This window comes from Eulemur rufifrons, chromosome 3 (assembly GCF_041146395.1).
Source record: "Eulemur rufifrons isolate Redbay chromosome 3, OSU_ERuf_1, whole genome shotgun sequence".
NCBI lineage: Eukaryota > Metazoa > Chordata > Mammalia > Primates > Lemuridae > Eulemur > Eulemur rufifrons.
Window position 1 is genome coordinate 65,784,155 of NC_090985.1, and position 20,866 is coordinate 65,805,020.

At 36.0% G+C, this 20,866-nt stretch overlaps 1 protein-coding gene across 6 annotated transcripts in view; it reads left to right on the forward strand.

Moving 5' to 3' along the window:
• Positions 1-226: 226 nt before the first annotated feature.
• TRIQK (triple QxxK/R motif containing) overlaps positions 227-20,866 on the forward strand; it is a 90,223-nt gene continuing 69,583 nt past the window's right edge. For 3 of the 6 annotated variants that reach the window (XM_069466232.1, XM_069466229.1, XM_069466231.1), the window contains exons 1-2: positions 227-334; positions 8,927-9,086. The gene's annotated coding sequence lies outside the window, so the exon portion shown is untranslated. Of the gene's footprint in view, positions 539-8,926; positions 9,087-20,866 lie in introns of all 6 variants that reach the window. The other 3 variants (XM_069466235.1, XM_069466234.1, XM_069466233.1) reach the window with 2 other exon arrangements.

The window sequence follows — 20,866 nt, forward strand, 5'->3', positions numbered from 1 at the left end:
AGTTACAAGTTACAGTCTTTACTTTTAATTTCTACAGTTACCTAGTGAGACAGGAATTAGAGCTTGGGATTCACGTCAAAGGAAAGGAAAGGCCGCAGGGCCAGCGCATTCGCTTTCAGTATCGTCGCAGAGGCGGGAGAAAGACCGACCAATCGGAGAGCGGGCTGGGGACTGGTCCCGCCCCCGCCCGCCGAGCCCCGCCTCTGCTCCGTCCCTCGGTGAAGCTGGTGTGCTGCTAGCTCGTCCCGCCCCTGCCTGTGAGTGACAGGACCGTGGACAGCAACATTTTCAGCCGGACACGAAGTTTGTGGGCCCTTGCCTTGGCAGAGCTGAGGTGTGTGTGTGTCCGGCGAGTGCGAGGGGTTTGGGGAGATCCTGCCCAGGAAGGTCGGGGTCCGGGACTAAAAACGGGCGCACCTCCTTAGCGAGCCCCTAAAGCGTTTAGGAGACGATGGTTCCGTCCCTGGGAGGGGCACTTGGGTGGGCTGGGCGGAGGGAGGCTCTGCAAGAGGAACCCGGAGCCTGGGAAACCCAGTAGGTACGATTATCACTTAAGGACACCATCTCGGGGAGCAGGGCGCTCGCGGTGGGGGCGGGCGATGGCGGGCAGGGGTTCGCGTGGAGGGTGGGCGTGGCCGCCGCGGTTGCTAAGGAACGCGCGGTTCCCGCCCTGCCAGCGTGTCTGGCGCGGGCCTCTGGGCCCTGGAAGCGTTGGTCCCGCCCACCTCCTGAGGCCTTCCGCTCGGCTGGCGATTGGCTCCTTTGTGTAGTCAGATAATTCGCGGCCCTTTCCTTCAGTGAGCAGCGATGTGTGTTTTGCAGTCCCAGTTCTGGCTTCCCTTTCCCATGTTGCTCTTCACCCTTTTTCTTGCCTGCCCTTATTAATGGATAGGTATCTGCAGTGCAAAACATTTGTAGCCAAGAGCTTCAGACAGCACAGAGTGGCTTTATTGGTGGTGGTGGGGAAGGCAGGGTTACTTTTTCTGGAGCTTGGTGAATCCCTAAACCCACCAGGTATTGGTGTCCACATGGATGACTAGGAAATGGGAAGCTGAAGATCCTGTTTCTTCTCCCTGGAATTCTTTTTCTTACTGCTGCCTGTTTGGGCTTAATGAGCTTCCTCAGGATGTTGAAGCAATCTGTTGCTGGAGGGGCCCCAATAAACGATCCTCCTTTCAGTCCCTGCTGTGGAGAAGTGTGCTAAACTGTAAAGCTCTTTTTTGCTTCGTTGGGCCCATTTTTAATGATCAACTAGGAGATGGTAACCATAGATAACCATTTCAAATCTCCTCTTGTTTGCTCATGTAATCTGGCCCCAAATGATTCAGCAGAACAAACATTCCAAAGAAAAAACACAGAGGAGCTAAAAATCTGCTTTTACTTCCTTCTGCCAGGTTTACAGTGTAAATCCCCAGTAAGGAAGCTTGTACTGCTTGTTAACATTAGGAAGATCATTGGCCTACAAGTCAGGAAACTGGCAGGGTTAGGAAATGTTTGTCCTTAGGCAATACGCTTCATAACTGTTTTCTTATCTGTAGATCAAGTATACTGGTACATGCCCTTTCTTCCCATAAAGGAAGAATAATTGATTGTGAAAGTATTATTAAAATAATGATCTACGCAAATGCAAAGTGTTGATTTCATTTTTAATCTTTATGTGATCTGAATTTGTAAACATATAAGTATTATCATTCAACTTAAAGTATTTTAGAAGTTCCCTTTTGATTTCTTTGGGTTATGTAGACACGGGGAAGAAACCCACTCATCTATTCATTATTGATTCTGTGTTGGTTCTGGTTAGGTAGTGCCTGAAATGTCTTGCATGACACTTTTTCCCACTTAATAACACTAGATTTTTTTTCACTTATAGCCTGAAAGGATTGGGAAACATTACCTTTTAATTCAATGGTAACTAACCTTTTTGGTGCCACTTTGAGAAGCCAAAGAAAGCTATTGACTTCCTCCCTCAGAAAGAGGCACAATTTGAACCATAAGTGGACCCTGCCTTAAGAACACCTGTTTTCATTCTACTTCTTTAGGGATAAGAAAACTATTCTCTCTTCCTTGCCTCATCGCAAAGAAAGACTAAGTAAATTTTACCCAAAGCTACATAGCTGCGAGCAGAGCTAGGTCTTTTTGCTTTCTTCCACAATGGCTGCTACTATAGCTTACCTTAGTTCAGGGTCTTCAATCCATCCACTGCCACTGGCCCTTGATTTTTTTTGAGCATTTAACAAACAGGAACTAACAATGTTTAATAAATTGTTACTGTCTTTCAAAACCATGTAAGCAGTATTTTTCCCAAAATGCCCTTTGATCATTATTTCTTAAAGCATATTCAGATATTTAAACAAGTGAAAAGAGAATTTATTGTCAAATATTTTGGGAAAATGTTAAATTGTCATTTTGAGGTAAACATTAAATACATAAATTTTCTGTCAAAGTCTGTTTTGGACAAAGAAAAGCTGATTATGTTTAGTACCTGCCACTGGAATATCATTATCTATCTGATTGCTAGAACTCTTTTTTCAAACTAAGTTAATTAATGATCTTTTATGGCATTTTAATTTCCTGTGGCTAAAAAATATTGTGGTTGGTTTCATGGTAGCTCTTTTCCTGATTTCCATATTCAGATAGAAGGCTGTAAATAGAATACTTTATTTTCTTTGTTCAAATTCGTTATTTAGCTTCCCCAATAAAAGTGGGTATCCATAGTAGATACAAAAATTTATCATTGCATAAGGAAAAAATTGGAGAGGGAAAGATCTATTGTTTTTGTAATAAACAGAGGAAATAGGAGTACCTGTTATTTCTTTAGCACTTATGATTTATTCAAACTGTTTGGTATTTGACTATTCCTTTACTTACTCTGCTCTCTTCATTTCTGGTAGAGAAACAGGATAAAGAAAAATGGATTAAGGCCATTCTCACTGGGGTTAAGTGATATCTCATTGTGGTTTTGATTTCCATTTCTCTGATGATTAGGGATGTTGAGCATTTTCTCATATGTTTGTTAGCCATTCTTATATCTTCTTTTGAAAAATTTCTATTCATGTCGTTTGCCCACTTCTTGATAGGGTTGTTTGATTTTTTTCTTGCTGATTTTCCTGAGTTCTAAATAGATTCTTGTTATCAGTCTTTTATCTGATGTGTAGTATTCGAAAATTTTTTCCCATTCTGTAGGTGGTCTGTTTATTCTCGTGACTGTTTCTTTGGCTGTGCAGAAGCTTTTTAATTTAATCAGGTCCCATTCATTTATTTTTGTTGTTGCTGTGGTTGCCTTAGGGGTCTTCGTCATAAATTCTTTGCCTAGGCCAACGTCTGTAAGAGTCTTTCCTACATTTTCTTCTAGAATTCTAATCGTTTCACACCTAAGGTTTAAGTCTGTTATCCACCGTGATTTGATTTTTGTGAGAGGTGAAAGCTGTGGGTCCTGTTTCAGTCTTCTACATGTGGCTATCCAATTTTCCCAGCACCATTTATTGAATAGGGATTCTTGTCCCCAGAGTATGTTTTTGTCTGCTTTGTCAAAGATTAGATGGCTATATGATGATGGTTTTATATTTGGATTTTCTGTTCTGTTCCACTGGTCTGTGTCCCTGCACTTGTGCCAATACCAGGCAGTTTTAAGAACCACAGCCTTGTAGTATAGTTTGAAGTCTGGCAAATTAATACCTCCCATTTTGTTTTTATTGCTTAAAATTGGCCTTTATCAAAAAGTCCCAAAACAACATATGTTGGCGTGGATACGGAGAGACAGGAACACTCATACACTGCTGGTGGGACTGCAAACTAGTGCAACCCCTGTGGAAAGCATTATGGAGATACCTTAAACAGATTCAAATAGACCTACCATTGGATCCAGCAATCCCATTATTGGGCATCTACCCAAAGGAACATAAGTCATTCTATGACAAAGACACCTGTACCCGAATGTTTATAGCAGCACAATTCACAATTGCAAAGAGGTGGAAACAACCCAAATGGCCATCAATTCATGATTGGATTAGTAAATTATGGTATATGTATACCATGGAGTATTACTCAGCTATAAGAAATAACAGTGATACGACATCTCTTTGGTTCTCCTGGAGAGAGTTGGAACCCATTATATTAAGTGAAGTATCCTAAGAATGGAAAAACAAGCATCACATGTACTCACCAGAAAATTAGTTTCCCTAATCATCACCTAAATTCACATCTGGGAATGATACCAATCAGATATCAGACTGAGGTGGAGGGTGGGGGGAGGGGATGGGTGTATGCCTACATGATGAGTGCAATGCGCACTGTCTGGGGAATGGACATGCCTGGAGCTCTGACTTGGGGGGATAGGCAGTACATGGGCAACGTATGTAACCTGAACTTTTTAGCCCCCATAATAAGCTGAAATAAAAAAAAAAAAAGAATTCACAAGGGAAGATTTTATTACAAAAGATTTTAATGTCTACACATCAATAATATCAAACAAACAAATAAACCTCAAGTTTAAAACTTAAAAAAAAAAAAAGAAAAAGAAAACGAAAAATGGATTAGAGAGGCCATTAAAATGGACTTAGAGATTTTCAGGGTTCAATAATAGCCCTTTCCTTACTCTTTTGAGTTTGTAAACAGACCTGTGGGGTTTGCAATATTAGCTTCTTTACTAATGAGTTGATTGAGGGTAGTGTTTTAGATGTGAGACCAAAAAATGAGTACTGGTACTTCTTATCCCTTTTACCCCAACTCTTTCCCAGAACTTAGACTTTAGTTCAGCTGAGAGAAAAATTTCAGTTTGCAGACTAGACACACTTACCCAGAATTACTCCTTTGCATGGTCCAGGGCAGAAAGACAAGTAAAAGAGGGCAAATCTCTAGTGTATACTGGCTTATATTAGGTTAGCTCTAACCATGGAGTAATGTGGACTTGTGGATTTTAGCCACCAATTAAATAATTCTGTTGGGAAGCTGTGAAAAAGGAGTGGGATCTGAAGCCAAGACTGTTAGTCTAGTGCTCTGGTTTTCCATTCTAAGTTACACCCTTGGGCCATTTGGAATTTGTGGGGGTACAATGTCTTTAAAGAAGATACTACTGGCTTTTGGGACCCTGAAGATCAGGGATAATAAATATTGTGTAATGTCCACCAGCTCAACGAATAATTTCATTCTCTCCCATGCCAAAAGCTGCTCCACTGCAATTTCCTCCATGTAGAAACATGAAGCTTTAGGCCAGATTTCCCCATAGTCTGTGTTCACGTATATCTATGTTTTTGATATCAGTAGATTTGGCTCTAAGGGTGAAGGTCTTAAAAAGTACTGCTTAAAATATAGAGTTCTTTTTGGTATTCTTCCAGAATATTAGAATGATACTAATGGAAAGTAGTGATATATATTTCATCATATTCGATATCCTTAAGTATCTTATTGAACAGATAAAGATCATATAGTCCTAGAGCTAATTCTTTTTTTATATCTATTGCATACATTTATTCCTTTCTTATATGGCAGAAATGTTAAGTATCTTTGCAACAATCAAGTGAGATAGGTATATATTTTCATGAAAAAGAAATGATTTCTTACCTCATACTTTTGAAATGTTAAACAACAACAATAAAATTATAAGTGCTAAAAAGATAAAAACTGTATATGCAGTGGTTTAACAAACTGTTTCATTGAATCAGAAGGTGAAGATAGTTCCATAAATGAGCAACTCTTGTCAATTGTTTGGCTTTTAAGCCACTGAACATGGAGACTGGTAGCAGGAATAAAGTAGCTTAGCTCTTCTATACACATATTATGTAGTGACATAGTTGCAAAAATAGAAGACTGATCATACTGAACAAGTTAAAATTTTCACAAAGACAAAAGAAAGAGTTTAATCCAAAGAACACAAGTTTTACATACTTAGAATGTTAAAAATATTCAAATATTGCAGGGCATAGAATAAATTATATGGGTACCTGTGGCAAAGTCCTAACTGTAGATAGTAGTTTATAACCCATACAAGTGGAAGGTGTACTTCACTGAAAGCTTTAGACTTGGCATCAGCAGTAGACATATCCTTTGTTGAGTTTTATAACATTTCCAGTTTTCAAGTTCATTATCTATTTAGAAATGGTTGAAGATTTGTGGTTCTCTACCAGTTTCGTGAGGAATATGCTTGAATATTATAATACATTGCCATTATTCACAGTGACTCAGTATAGCACTGACTCTCTCTAGGCAGGGGCATATCAGATTTTTTTTTCAGGATGAGAAGGTGTAATTTTAAAAAGAAACTCCTAGTTTCTGATTCTGCTTTATCTGTGTTTCTAGGGAGTTCATTCTCTGTCTCCTCTCCTACCCTCAACACCTGTCCCCCCAGCTCATATTTGGAAAACACTGGACTGTGTAGAAATGATTTATACAGTTTCTCTCAGTGCCAAAATATTCTGGATTAATTTAGCATTTGAAAATGAATCAAGTGGAACAAAACAAGCCACAAAATCAAGACAAAGAAAGCAAGCAGAAGACTAAGAGGCATACCTGTAAAACTCTGAAAAGAATTTTAAGCTAAGGAAGAACACTTCAGGGAATTCTTTGATATCTAACACATTCAAGAATGCATGGCCTCTATGAATAGGAGAACTCCATATAAAAAGAACAATGGTAAAGTGACAGAAGGGAGATAGTAAAGGGAAACAAAAAGAAGACAAAGAAACTAGAAGCGTGTCCATTCCCCAGACAGTGCGCATTGCACTCATCACGTAGGTATACACCCATCCGGGTGGGGGGAGGGGATGGGTGTATATCTACGTGATAAGTGCAATTTGCATTGTCTAGGGAATGGACACGCTTGAAGTTCTGACGGGGGGGGGGGGGGGGGGGAGATGGAGGTGGGGGGAGGGGTTGGGTGTATACCTCCGTGATGAGTGCGATGAGCACTGTCTGGGGAATGGACACGCTTGAAGCTCAGACTCGGGGTGATGGGGGGGCATGGGCAATATATATAACCTGAACTTTTGTACCCCCATAATAAGCTGAAATAAAAAAAAAAGAAACTAGAAGTGTAAGATTTATTAAGGTCATTAAATATGAAATGTCCAATTTCGAATCCAAAGTTACGTTTATTGTATCTCAAACAAGAAGCAGTACAATTAATCAAAGTATGTGCCTAAACTGTTGACACAGTTTTGCCATCTTAATGGTAGCTTGTTTATGCCAGCAGTGAAGAAGCCTGGAGAGCTAGTGGCAATGAAATCGCTAAAGGCATTTTCCACAGCTTGTTGAGAATTGAATATTTTTCCTTGTAAGAAGTGGTCCAAATCCTGGAAGAAGTGGTAGTCACCAATCAGGTCTGGTGAATATGGTGGTTGACAGAGTTTCCAAGTCTAGCCTCTGTAGTTTGAGCAGCGTTGTTTGTGTGACACGTGGTTGAGTGTTGTCTTGCAAGAGGATTGGCCTGTCTCTTTTGACCAATCTTTGCTGCTTAATCTCAAGCATCCTCATCATTTCATCCAACTGGTTGCAGTAGACATCTGCTGTAATGGATTGACCAGGGTTCATGAAAGCTGTAGTGGTTAATACCCCCGCTAGATGACCAAACAGACACCATTAGCTTTTTTTTGATGAATATTTGGTTTTGGACTGTGTTTGGGCACTTCATCTTTATCCAACCATTGTGCTGAATGCTTGCGATTGTCAAAAAGTATCCATTCATCACACGTAACAATACAGTGTAGAAATGGTTCGACTTTATGTCGTGACAGCAAAGAAAGGCAAGCTTCGAGAGGCTTTCTCTTCTGACACTCTAAGTCATGCGGTACCCATCTAACCAGCTTCTTTACCTTGCCGATTTGTTTCAAATTGTCAAACTATGACCAATGGGCCAAATCTGGCTCACTGTGTATATCATATAATCTGTGAGCTAAGAATGGTGTTTACATTTTTAAATGGTTGAAAAAATCAAAAGTATAATGGTGTTTTGTGACATGTGAAAATTATCTGAAATTCAGATTTTATTGTTTATAAATGAAGTTTTATTGGAACACAAGCATGCTCATTTGTTTACACATTGTTTATGTCTTCTTCTGCATTACAACAGCAGAGTTGACTAATTGCCACAGAGATGCATGTGTGGTACTTTCATTGCTTTGCACTGCTTCTCATCACACTACAAATCATGATGATACTATTATAATTTGATTTTGTCTCTGGACACTCAAAGCCTAAAATATTTGAACATGGAAGTTAGAAAAAATTTTCCAATTCCTGACCTGAACTATAAACTTTAGTGTATAAGGTGAAACTTCCTTTTTCAATTCAAGTGACCCAAATTTTCTCAATTATTGCCCTTAAATTTGATAATCTTGTCCATATGAGAGCAATTGCAATGAAACACTACAGATAAATTCAGAGCCTGGCATATAATAGGTATTCAGTAAATATTCATTGAACAAAAATGAATAAATCGTGCAATACTTGATTATTGTTCCTTGTTGCTTTTTTAATGGGCATTTAGAAGGTAAAATATGCTTAAAATTTATGATTGAATAAATATAATTGTTTTTTAAGTCAACTGTATACAAATTAAAATAACAGAAAATAATTTCAAATCAATCTCTTTACACTCATACTGAACTTTACAAAATAGTGGAAGCATGGCCTGTTACTTTTCAGGTAATTGTTTGGGACACTTTGGATCAAGTAAATTTAAATAGGCTTTTCTGTGATAGGACTTCTCAGAGCCAATATTATGAAAATGTGCCTTGTTAAAATGGGGCATCATGTTCAGTATTTCCCAAATATATTTGGCCATAGAAACTTATTTGCACTGGATAGGTAATAGAGTTAGCAAACTGAGAAACACCTTTTTGGAAATGGTTTCACTGTGATTTTATTTTGTGGACAACTAGGGAACTTGAGATCATTCATTTACTATGTCTTTATACTCTATTTTGAATTCTAGTAAGAAAAATCAACCAAGAATATTATTTCTGGTATCTGGAATTGAATTTACCAGGAATGCGAGCACAGTTTCCTCAGTAAAGACTCTGCCTTTGGAAACATTCTGCCCCTTGGCAGCTCTCCAGAGTTCAGACTTGGCAGCATCAAGGACACAGCGCAAGGTGTGTTTATTTGATTTAACATTTGGCAAAAGGTGTTATGATTTGTAGTTTGTTTTCTTTTGCTTTGTTTTTCTTATTTTGGGTTGTTTGCTTCTGACAATGAACCTGGGTTCCAAACATAGTTTTTTCATGTGGAAGGAGGAAATGTTTTTACTTGTGTCTATTTTGTGGTATTTAGGCAAATCCAAGTAAATGATGCAAGATTTATAGAATTATACATATATATCTGATTTATTTGTTAAATTGTTTAGTATTAATTGTCTACTAATATTTGTAGTTATGTAAAATGCTTAGTGTCTCTTCATGTTTGGTACATTATTATACTTTGGCACTTTTCAATATTTTGGTAATTATATATTGGTTTTAATCATTCTCTCTGTCTAGTAAGTAATGAACAGATTAAGATCATCTTAAAATATCAGTTATTCAACATTATTTTTAATAATTTTGGTTAATTGATAAATCCATGTTTCTCATGTATTTTGGAGAGAGGAAGTATGGCATAAAATGAGAGAATATGGACCCTCATTATCTCTGACCTCATCTTTTACTGTCCCTTCCCACTCCTTATTCTACTCAGAGCCCTTCAATGGCTCTTCATTTTACTCAAGATAAAAGCTGAATAAAGCTCTTAAATTGGCCTAAATGTCTCTACAAGATTTAGCCCTTTGTTATCTCTCTAATTTTATCTTCAACTCCTCTCATCCTCATTCATTTGCTCTAGGTATACTGGCTCCCTTGTTCTTTCAACATGCCAGGCATTTTCCCATCTCAGTATTTTTGTATTTGCTATTCTTTCTACTGAATTGCTCTTTTCCCCAGTATCTGCCTGGCCAATTTCCTTACATTGCTTTGGATCTTTATTAAAAGGTCACCTTCTAAATGGGGTCTTGCCTGACCATTATCCCACACTTTACATTCTTTCCCTGATAAATAGCATTTATCACCATCTGATAAGCTATGTATTTTCTCCTTATTTGTCTGGCTTTTTGTCATTTTCTCTCACAAGAATGTAAGGCATATGGGGTCAGGGATTTTTGTTTGCTCAGTTTTTACCCTATCTCTAGCAACTAGAGTTGCCCCTGGCCCTTGATGAATGAATATATGAATGAATGGTTAATTCAGTATACATTTTTAAAGCACTTACTATGAGCTGGGCAGTTTGCTAGGCGGTGAAAATATAGGGTTAAAGTACACAGTTCCTGCTTTCAGGAGATCAATTTAATAAAGGAAATGGATAATTACAGCAGCCATTTTACTACAGTGTTGTGTTATAATAAGATCATGAATAGAATGCTGTCATCACTGGGAGAAGCAGCATTTAATCAGACTATATTGATCTCGTGAAAGGTTTCCTGAAAAAGTAACCCTCTGTATCAGTCAGACTAGCCTCGGTTATGCTCTAGGAACAAACGAGCCCAAATCTTAATGTTAACCAGTGTTTATTTGTCACACAAACTGCATGCCCAAAATGGGTTGGTAGGAAAGCTTATGGACCCAAGACATAGAAGACTTTTACTGGATGTATTTCTATGATCACTTCAGCAGTGGGAAGGGAGAGTGGCTCATTATGCACTGGTATTTAGAGCTTCATTGGTCAAAGAAAATTGCTTAATTTCAAATGGGGGACTATGAAGTGCAATACTGCCTTCTACCCAGAGGGAAAGAGGAATTATAAGATTAATGAGTTGAATTAATGACTTACATACCTCTCTACTGATTTAAAGGTGGAGTATAAGGTATTCAGGTAAAGAAGTATTTAAAAGCATTTTCTGAGAAAGGAAGATCATGGGCAAAGACAATAAGCTGTTATATAGTATGATATTTTCAGGGAATTGTGTGTAATTCAAAATAGTTGGCTTTCAGCTCTATCCAGGAATAATACAAGAGGTGCTATATCACCATTGTTTTTGTGGCTAAATAGAACTCCATGGTATACATATAACACGTTTTATTAATCCACTCATGTATTGATGGGTACTTGGCTTGTTTCCACATCTTTGCAATTGTGAATTGTGCTGCTATAAACATTTGAGTGCAGATGTCTTTTGTTCTTTTGGGTAGATGCCCAGTAATGGGATTTCTGGATCAAATGGTAATTCTACTTGTAGCTCTTTGAGGTATCTCCATATTACTTTCCACACAGTTTGTACTAGTGAAGTATCACAAGAATGGAAAAACAAGTACCATATGTACTCACCATCAAATTGGTATTAACTGATCAACACTTAAGTGCACATATAGTAATAACATTCATTGTGTGTGGGGCAGATGGGAAGGGGGTGGTGGGGATGTGTATATACACACCTAATGGGTGTGGTGCGCACCGTCTGGGGGCTGGACATACTTGAAGCTCTGACTCGGGTGGGGCAAAGGCAATATACTTAACCTAAACATTTGTACCCCCGTAGTATGCTGAAATTAAAAAATAAAAATAAAAATAAAAAGTATAGAGCTAAAAAGAAAATAGTTGGAACACTGTGTATATGTGAAATAAAGACAGGTAAAAAGATTGGAGAGAAAAGAAGGGGTTGGATTACACCAAGCTATGGGGTTAGAACCAGATCCTAAAGGAAATAGGGAAACATTGAATGATATAATATAATTCAGGGGGATGTCTTGATTATTTATTGATTAAATTTAAATTATGAGAGATTATTCTGGAAGCAGTCTGGGAATGGATTTGAGGGGAGAAAGACTGGAAATAATGAGATCTATTCTGATACTAATGCAGTAATGCAGGTGAGGCCCCAGATGGAGGCAATGCCAGAGAAGATAGAAAGGAGGGGAGCAACATGTAAAAAGACAGGGAAATTGCACATGGGTCTAGTCTTCTGAGTACAGAGGAACCCTTTGCAGGAGACAGGACACTTATTATACTGAGAGCAAAGTAGAGGTACTGATGCAGACAGTGTTCATGTCTGTGGATATGTGCGTGGATTTGTGTGTATGGTGTGCGTGTTGGTATATGTAACAGAGTGAGTTAGAGCAAGCTTGTAAAGGGAGTGATTCTTACCTGATGGCCTGTATTTTCTTGGTGATTTGGGAAATAAGCTCCTGAGCACAGACTAAAATAAAAGTGGATGGAGAACTTGAGGAGAGCTTTGTAAATTGGAATATCTACTGAGTCAAATGGTAGATATAGCAGATTTGGGAGAGAGGGATTATTGGGCAGTGGTATGTGGTTATAAAATACCAGATTATACATAATACTGCAAAAATTGCTTTGGGAAGCTCAGTTGCTTTTTTCTTAAATTGTTTAGAATTCAGTAGTAATCTGGAAATACATACCTTATAAGAATTTTTATATGCCATTTCCATTAGAAGGGCTCATGAGATACAATCTAGCCCCTGGCCAAGAATCTTGGTTAATGTGATAATAAAATCCCTATCATATCATAACAGAGGAAAATTTTCTAAAACTAGTAATTATCTAGTACTTTTATAAAATCATTTTTTATAACAGACTTTTTAAAAAGACTTTTTTTAAGAGCAGTTTTAGGTTCACAGTAAAATTTAGAGAAGGTACAGATATTTCCCATATACCTCCTACTCTGACACGTGCATAGCCTCCCCCATTATTAACATCCCCTGCCAGAGTAGTACATTTATTACAATTGATGAAGCTACATTGCCATCTTTAACACCCCAAGTCCATAGTTTACATTACATTAGAGTTCATTCTTGGTGTCGTGCATTCTATGAGTTTGGACAAATGTATAAGGACATGTATCCACCATTATAGTTTCATATTAGAGTATTTTCACTGCCCTAAAAATCTTTTGTGTTCTGTCTATTCATTGTTCCTCTGCCTCTCAAATCCTGGCAACCACTGATCTTTTTATTGTCTCCACAGTTTTGCCTTTTTCAAAGTGTCATATAGTTGAAATCATACAGTATGCAGCCTTTTCAGACTGATTTCTTTCACTTAGTTATATGCATTTAAGTTTCTACCATATCTTTTCATAGCTTGATAGCTCATTTCTTTTTAGCACTGAATTATATTCTATTATTTGGAGGTACCATAGTTTATCCATTCATCTACTGGTGGATATTTTGGTTACTTCTGTTTTTTGAAAATTATGAATAAAGCTTCCATAAACACCCATGTGCAGGTTTTTGTGTACACATAAGTTTTTAGCACCTTTGGGTAACTACCAAATAGTGCAATTACTGGGTCATATGGTAAGAATATGGTTCATTTTTTAAGAAACTGCCAAACTGTCTTCCATAGTGGCTGTATATTTTTGCGTTCCCACCTGCAGTGAATGAGAGCTCCTGTTGCTCCACATCCTTGCCAGCATTTGATGTTGTCAGTGTTCTGGATTTTGGCCATTCTATTAATAATAGGTGTGTGGTGCTATCTCAGTGGTAATTTCATTTCCCTGATGACGTATGATAATGCAGCATTTTTTCATATGCTATTTTCCATAGGTATGTCTTAATATCTACCATGCTTTCTATTTGTCACCCTTGTCTTTGTTCCTGTTTTTGTCTTCCATTGTTTTTCTGCCTTTTAAAATTTTAATCAATCATTTATACGATTTCATTTTCTCACCTTTCTTAGAATATCAATTGTACTTCTTTTTTTACTTTTTTAGTGATTACCCTAGAATTTGCATTGTACATTTGCAACTAATCCAAGTCCACATTCAAATAACACTATTTGATAACACTGGTAGTGTGAGGTCTCTTAGAGTAACACAATAACCCTCAATCCTCCCTTTTGTCCCTTGTATCATTGCTGTCACTTATTTCACGTCTACATAATTATACATAAGCTTATATATTAACATAATATACATAAATAAGCTTATGGAATTAAATGCATTGTTGCTACTATTATTTTGAACAAACCGTGAATCTGTTAGATCAATTACAAATAAGAAAAATAAACGTTTTTATTTTATCTTCACTTATTTTTTTCTTTGATGTTCCTCCTTTCTTTATGTAGATCCAAGTTTCTGACTTATAGTATTTTCCTTTTCTCTAAAGAACTTCTTTTAATATTTCTTGCAAGTTATGATGATTGGTAACAAATTCTTTCAATTTTTGTTTTTCTGAGAAAGTATTTTTTATTCACTTTTGAAGGATAATTTTGCAAGGTACAGAATTCTAGGTTGGTCGATTGTTTTCTCTCAATACTTTGAATATTTCACTTCACTCTCTTCTTGCTTACCTGGTTTCTGAGGAGAAGTGAGATGTAATTCTTATCTGTGTTCCTCTATTGGTTCCTCTATTTCAGGACTTTTTTCTATCTTTGATTTTCTGTAGTTTGAAAATGATATGCCAGGTATAGGTTTTTTTTTTTTTTTTTGCATTTATCCTGTTTGGTGTTCTCTGAGCTTCTTGGATCTCTGGTTTGGTGTCTGCCATTAATATAGGGAAATTCTTAGTCATTATTGTTTTCTTAATAAATATTTCTGTTCCTTTCTCTCTATTCTTCTGATATTCATATTACACTTCTGTTACACTTTTTGTAATTGTCCCCCAATCTTTGGATATTCTGTTCTGTTTTTTATTTTATTTTTTCCAGTCTTTTTTCTCTTTGTTTTTTAGTTTTGGAAGCTTCTATTGATTTATCCTGAAGCTCAGAGATTCTTTGTTTGGCCAGTGTTCAATTTACTAACAAGTTCATTCAAGGCATTCTACATTTCTGATAACTGTGTTTTTGATCTCTAACATTTCTTTTTGGGTCTCTTTCTGGATTTTTATCTCTCTGCCTATATATTGTCCATCTGTTCTTGCATGCTGTTTACTTTATGCATTAGAGTCCTTAGCTTCTTAATCATACTTGTTTTAAATTCCAAGTCTGATAATTCCAGCATCCCTGCTATGTCTGGTTCTGATGCTTGTCTCTTCAAATTGTGTTTTTCTTTTTTTTGCCTTTTAGTATGCCTTGTAATTTTTTCTTGTTAGCCAGATATGATGTACTAGGTAAAACGAACTGCTGTCAATGGGCCTTTAGTAATGATCATAAGGTGTGGAGTGGAGGGTAGAATGTTCCACAGTCCTATTATTAGGTTTTTTATTGAACATTTCATTTTGGAGTATGAGTTTCACAAGTGTTTCTCAGTTTTTTTTTTTTTTTTCCTTTTGCCCTTAAGTGGGACAGGATGGCAATGGTGGGCTGGAGTTGGGCATTTCCTTCTTTTATGTGGAAGGCCAGAGCTGACTGCAGTTGGATATTTCTCTTCCCCCAGATCGGGTATGCTCTGTTAGTAACCAGCAGATTAGGCTCTGATTAACTAGTTTCTCTTAGGGCAGGCCTTGTTAAGATGCTCTGGTGTATTTCAAAATGTTTCCCTTTTCCCTCCCTCTGGTGGAAGCAAGAGGGTTTTTTTTTCTCAGGTAACTACTGTGAGAACCTGGTTGAGCTCCTGGAGGATAAACAAAAGTGTTGGGGGTACCTGTCTGACTGGGTTCCCTTGGAGTTTTTAATTGTGATACTTTCCCATACTGAGCCTCCAGCAATTTGCCAATTACAGTTTGGGTTTTCCTACCCCAGAACTGGTTCCTGCAGTGCTTTCTACTCATACTCTGGTAAGCTGTGACTTCCTGTATTTGCCACTCTGTCTCTCCAGTCTTGGGGTCAGCATTTTGCCCTACATCCTCACCTTTCTTAATCTAAGAAGAGGTGTTGATTTTTAAGTCTGTTCAACTTTTTACTAGCTGTAAGGATGGAGTGGTGACTTCCAAGCTCTTCACATACAGAAATAGAAACCAGAAGTCTATGATAGACTTTTCAGTGAGGTAATACAGTTGGTCCTCCATATCGAAGGGTTCTGCATCACTGAATTCAAACAACTGCAGATCGAAAATATTTGGGAAAAAAACAATAAAAATAAGAATACAACAGTAAAAAATACCAATACAAACAATACAGTAAAACAATTATTTACATAGCTTTTACATTATATTAGATATTAATATTATAACTAATCTGGAGATGATTTAAAATATACAGGAGGATGTGCATAGGTTATATACAAATACTATGCCATTTTATTTAAGGGACTTGAGCATCTGTGGATTGTGGTATCCAAGGAGGTAATGTAATCAATTCCCCATGGATACTAAGGGAGGACTGAATAATGTTATGATGAAGTTTAATTTTTAAAAAGAAAATAGAGGCCGGGTGCGGTGGCTCACGCCTGTAATCCTAGCACTCTGGGAGGCCGAGGTGGGCGGATCGTTTGAGCTCAGAAGTTCGAGACCAGCCTGAGCAAGAGCGAGACCCCATCTCTACTAAAAATAGAAAGAAATTATATGGACAGCTAAAAATATATATAAAAAAAAATTAGCCGGGCATGGTGGTGCATGCCTGTAGTCCCAGCTACTCGGGAGGCTGAGACAGGAGGATCGCTTGAGCTCAGGAGTTTGAGGTTGCTGTGAGCTAGGCTAACGCCACGGCACTCACTCTAGCCTGGGCAACAGAGTGAGACTCTGTCTCAAAAATAAAAAATAAATAAAAAGAAAATAGAAAAGTATTTGGAATATTTATGATATTTTTCTTAAAGAGTTTTCAAAGATGCTGTTTGGAATGTACTATAATTTAAGGGATTTCCTAAAATTGTTTTTCTTGTCAGTATGTGTTAGACCCAGGGTTATTTTAAATATTTGAGATGCTAAATTTATCATTGGAAGTTAAAGGTTTGAATCCTCAGAACCAATTTTATCTAAAGTCAGGCCACTGCTCTAATATGAGGAACAGTATTGACCTCACGATTCATGTGGTAGATTATGAGAAATTGTGACTTACAGACTTAGTAGAAATAACATTAGGAGTTTACTACTCCTAAAGAGAGAATAAGGAAGAATTGGTGGAAGTGTTTACCTGGGAAATTTCTTTTCTTAAATCAGAGGAGGATTTGGGACTTTACACAACAATTAGAGATTAAGTTGACAGCTTTAAAAATGAGGACTAATGTGTAAACCTTTTTTTGTTCAGAAGCTTTCCATTTTAGACAATAAATATTTTTGAGTACCCATCATATACATATACTGTAAGTATGTAAGTGAAATTCTATTAATGCAGAATTTCCAACACTTGTTAGCAATAAGACAACATGCATAATGTAACATCTTTAAAGTTATCCATATATACTTTTATGGAAGTTATTAATACTTAGCTGATGATAGAAGGTAGTTAGGAGATCAAATAATAGCAGAAACTGTACAATTTATATATAATTAAGTTGCTACAGGCTTAGTACATTCTGAAACCATTACTACATTCTAAGAACCTTAAATATATTGGAACTCATTGATTTTTAATGAATGTGAGATCATCAAGTTCAGGTTGTATTTCGGTCTAAAACACTCTTTGGGTTGTGCGGTGCCTCAACAGTAACTGATTAAACCAGCATGATGTGATGATATTAATAACATTTATTGAGTACCTACTACGTGAGAAGCACTGTTATGAATTATTTATTTAATTTAACCATTGCAACACAGCTATATGAAATAGGTATTCTTACTGTGCCCATTGTAAGAATAGAAAATGAGCTCACCTTGGTTAACAGCTAAAAAGGGACAAACAGAAAGGAAACTAAGTAGGGAAGATTTAATCTATACTTTTTCAGGCTAATAGTCTCATAAAAGAGAGATAGCTTATAATACTATTTTAAAGCTCAAATCATTTTTAATTAAGTTTACAATAATTGAACATCAAATGTGAATGTTTTAAGTTAACATAATTGTCTGAGAGTATTTACTCAAACATCTGTATTAAGTATGTATTATACTATGTGCCAGACATTGCCCTTATTGTTTGAGATTCTTCAGTTTACAAAACAAAGATTCCCGTTTTGGTGGTGCTGTATTCTAGTTGAGGGAAGTCACAAAATAAAAAGTAGGCTAAATTTAATATGAAGAAAGCTTTCTAATATTTTTAAACTAATAGTTGATAGGTACAAGGTAAAATAACTTTTCGGTTGCAACACCAATATTCTAATTGTTCATGTCATTTGGTAGTGTCTACATCAAATCATGAAAATTATGAAATATTGATTGCTGTAAAATGGTTATTTATTTTAAATAATTAATTTGAGATTAAATATTGTTGACCATTACTGTGGAGAGTCTCTGCTCCTCTCTCCTTACATACTGAAGATACAGCATTCCAAAGAAGCAATTAAATGTTATTTACCAGTTGTAAAGGAATTTTGTTTTCTATAATCATGGGTCAAGGTGGTCTGTAGCTAAAATAGAATGAAAGTGAATTAAAAAAAAAAAGGTTCTAGGATATATTTTTCCTATGAAGGACACATTTAAGCAGTCTTTGTACCTTAATTAAAAATGCTCATGATTAAAGATTCAATTTTTTTTGTTTGCAATATATAGGTATATTTTTATGTGTACATGAGAAAAAGAAGAAGAGAGAGAGTGAATATGAAAATGAGAATGAATTATGTCAGGGTTCCCTGTGTGCCTTTGTTTCAGTAGCTTTTCAGAATCTACCAGTGTAATTCAAGGAACTGACTAAACATTTACATATATTGTTAAAATAGAAGATACCATTTTTCTCTGTCTTGTGTTTCTTCTACTGTCCCTCAGGCAATCTCAGTATTACTCTACTGAATATTCCTTATGTAGGTATATCCAGTATATCACTGTGAACCGCTCCATTTGGTAGGCTGTCTTGCATTAATTCTTTCTTGTGAATTCTTTAAAGAGTTAAATAATGGATATGGTTTATGGACTTCATTATTGAAGTAGTAATGATGTGCTACAGTGAAAAATTAAAATGTTCAATCACAAGGTCATTAACAAAGAGTGAAAAATAATTAAGGGCAAAAGAAGAAAGAAGGCTTTAAGATAAAATCCAAACTCAACTCAAGTATAAAAAGAGCACTGTATTGACAGAGGCATAGGAAGGATTTTTGCAGAGGGTAGGATCTGTATTAAAGGAAAAGTCTAGTTCTGTTGGTAACTAGATTTTTGTACTGGAAGAGATAACATGGAAGTCTTTAGAACAGGCTCTAAAAATATTTTAGGAAAAGTAGAGGTAACAAAAGTGGCACACATAGTTAAAAAGTAAACCGTAGGGAGTCTGGCTCATTAAGGCAAAGCATGGTCCAATCAGAGATTATTATGGCCAATAATGTGAAAAAGTTGGAAAATGATAATTTTTTAAAATTAATTGCTTTAGGCAGTTTATTCATGGAATAAAATTTGTTTACTTTCACAAAATCCCATTTTCTGATCTGAACTAAACAGGCAAGTTCAAAGACAGGGGCTCAGAATAGTTCATAGCCTTTTTACTACATTCATTTTTAAATGCCTTATTTGAAAGGGAATGTCCTGGTTTATGATTTTCATATTTTTTCCCTTTTAGAAAGAGGCAGATGGTATGAAAACTGGACTCCCTTATTTAAAGGGAATGTTGATATTTATAACCAAGCTTATCTCCAGCAAGATTTGTTTTTTGCAGCTGTTCCAGGTTGGAAAAAAAATATTATATTAAAGCTCTGGCTTGTTTTTCTTTCCATATTTAGGGGGGGAAATCTTCAAAATGTGAAAAAGTGATGTTTGATTTTATACATGAATGCAATGTAAACTGTGATTTTTTCGTCTATATGTGAATTTTCTGTTTGTATGCTGTGATATTACTCTTTTTGTTTCACTGATCTATTTCCTAGACACATCACACTTGAAAAATAATTTACTCATCATTTTCTACATCTCATCAAAGTATTCTAGGAAATGTAGTAGATTTGCATTAAGAGTTAGCCTATGTTATTAAGTAAGCTGCTCTCCAATTTTCCATTTTGATATTTTAGTTTGTTTTCTTTCTTCCCAAAGCATTTTTATCATTGGAAAATTAACTTGTTTTTTAGTTCTTGTATTATTTATTATAAGATATATTTATTCCTTTTATTTTCTATTCTTTGCTTCTATTTTTAATTGTAAATGCTGCTCTTTTTCTGGACATATTTTAGATACTTTCTTTTGTAATTTATTTAAGAATTAACTATTTTATATCCTAAACTTAATATAGAGCTATCTCTTTGGGTATATATTAATACTAGAGTGAATATCCATGCCTGCACATGTATGTAATCTTTGAACAAATGTGTATCTGTATATGCCCCCATACATATATAATATTCCATAAAGAAGAATGTTTTTGTAATAAATTTATTGATTTATTGTGAATAAATGTATTGATTATTGTGGAGCTAATTTATTAAATATACTTGTCAAATTAAAGCAATGCCCACTATTTATATAGGGATTACTTTCTTGAATATAAAACATTATGCAAATTGTGATTATGTCATACTTGTATATTTTTTTCAATATTGACGCCAAAACATTTATTTAAAAGTTTCTGTTGCCTTTCTATGCCTCTCTATCAATATTCACAGTTTCACCATTTACTATGACATCGTGAAGACCAGCGTATTGCTTAAATCTATGAAAACAACCATTATTAGTGGCAAGCAATTTAATTATCTCCAGAGAAATTTCTTGCTGTTTTCTGAATAAACCTTAAACTTCAATCTTCAGCTTGCAAAATAAAGGATCTTTCTTTTTTTCTTTAATTACACAGAACATGAATACTTTTAGTACATTTTATTAGTTCAGTCTATTCTACATCTTTTATCCTTTCTTTATTCTTTAAAATTATATTCACAGTTAGATGTGTTAATGGAAGAGTTTGGGAACTCTTTCTTGGTGTATCACCTCTCTCTTTCTTTTTATAAATAATGCTTTTCACTCTAGTATAATACTTCATTACACAAATGCCATTCTTGCCTTGCATGAGTGTT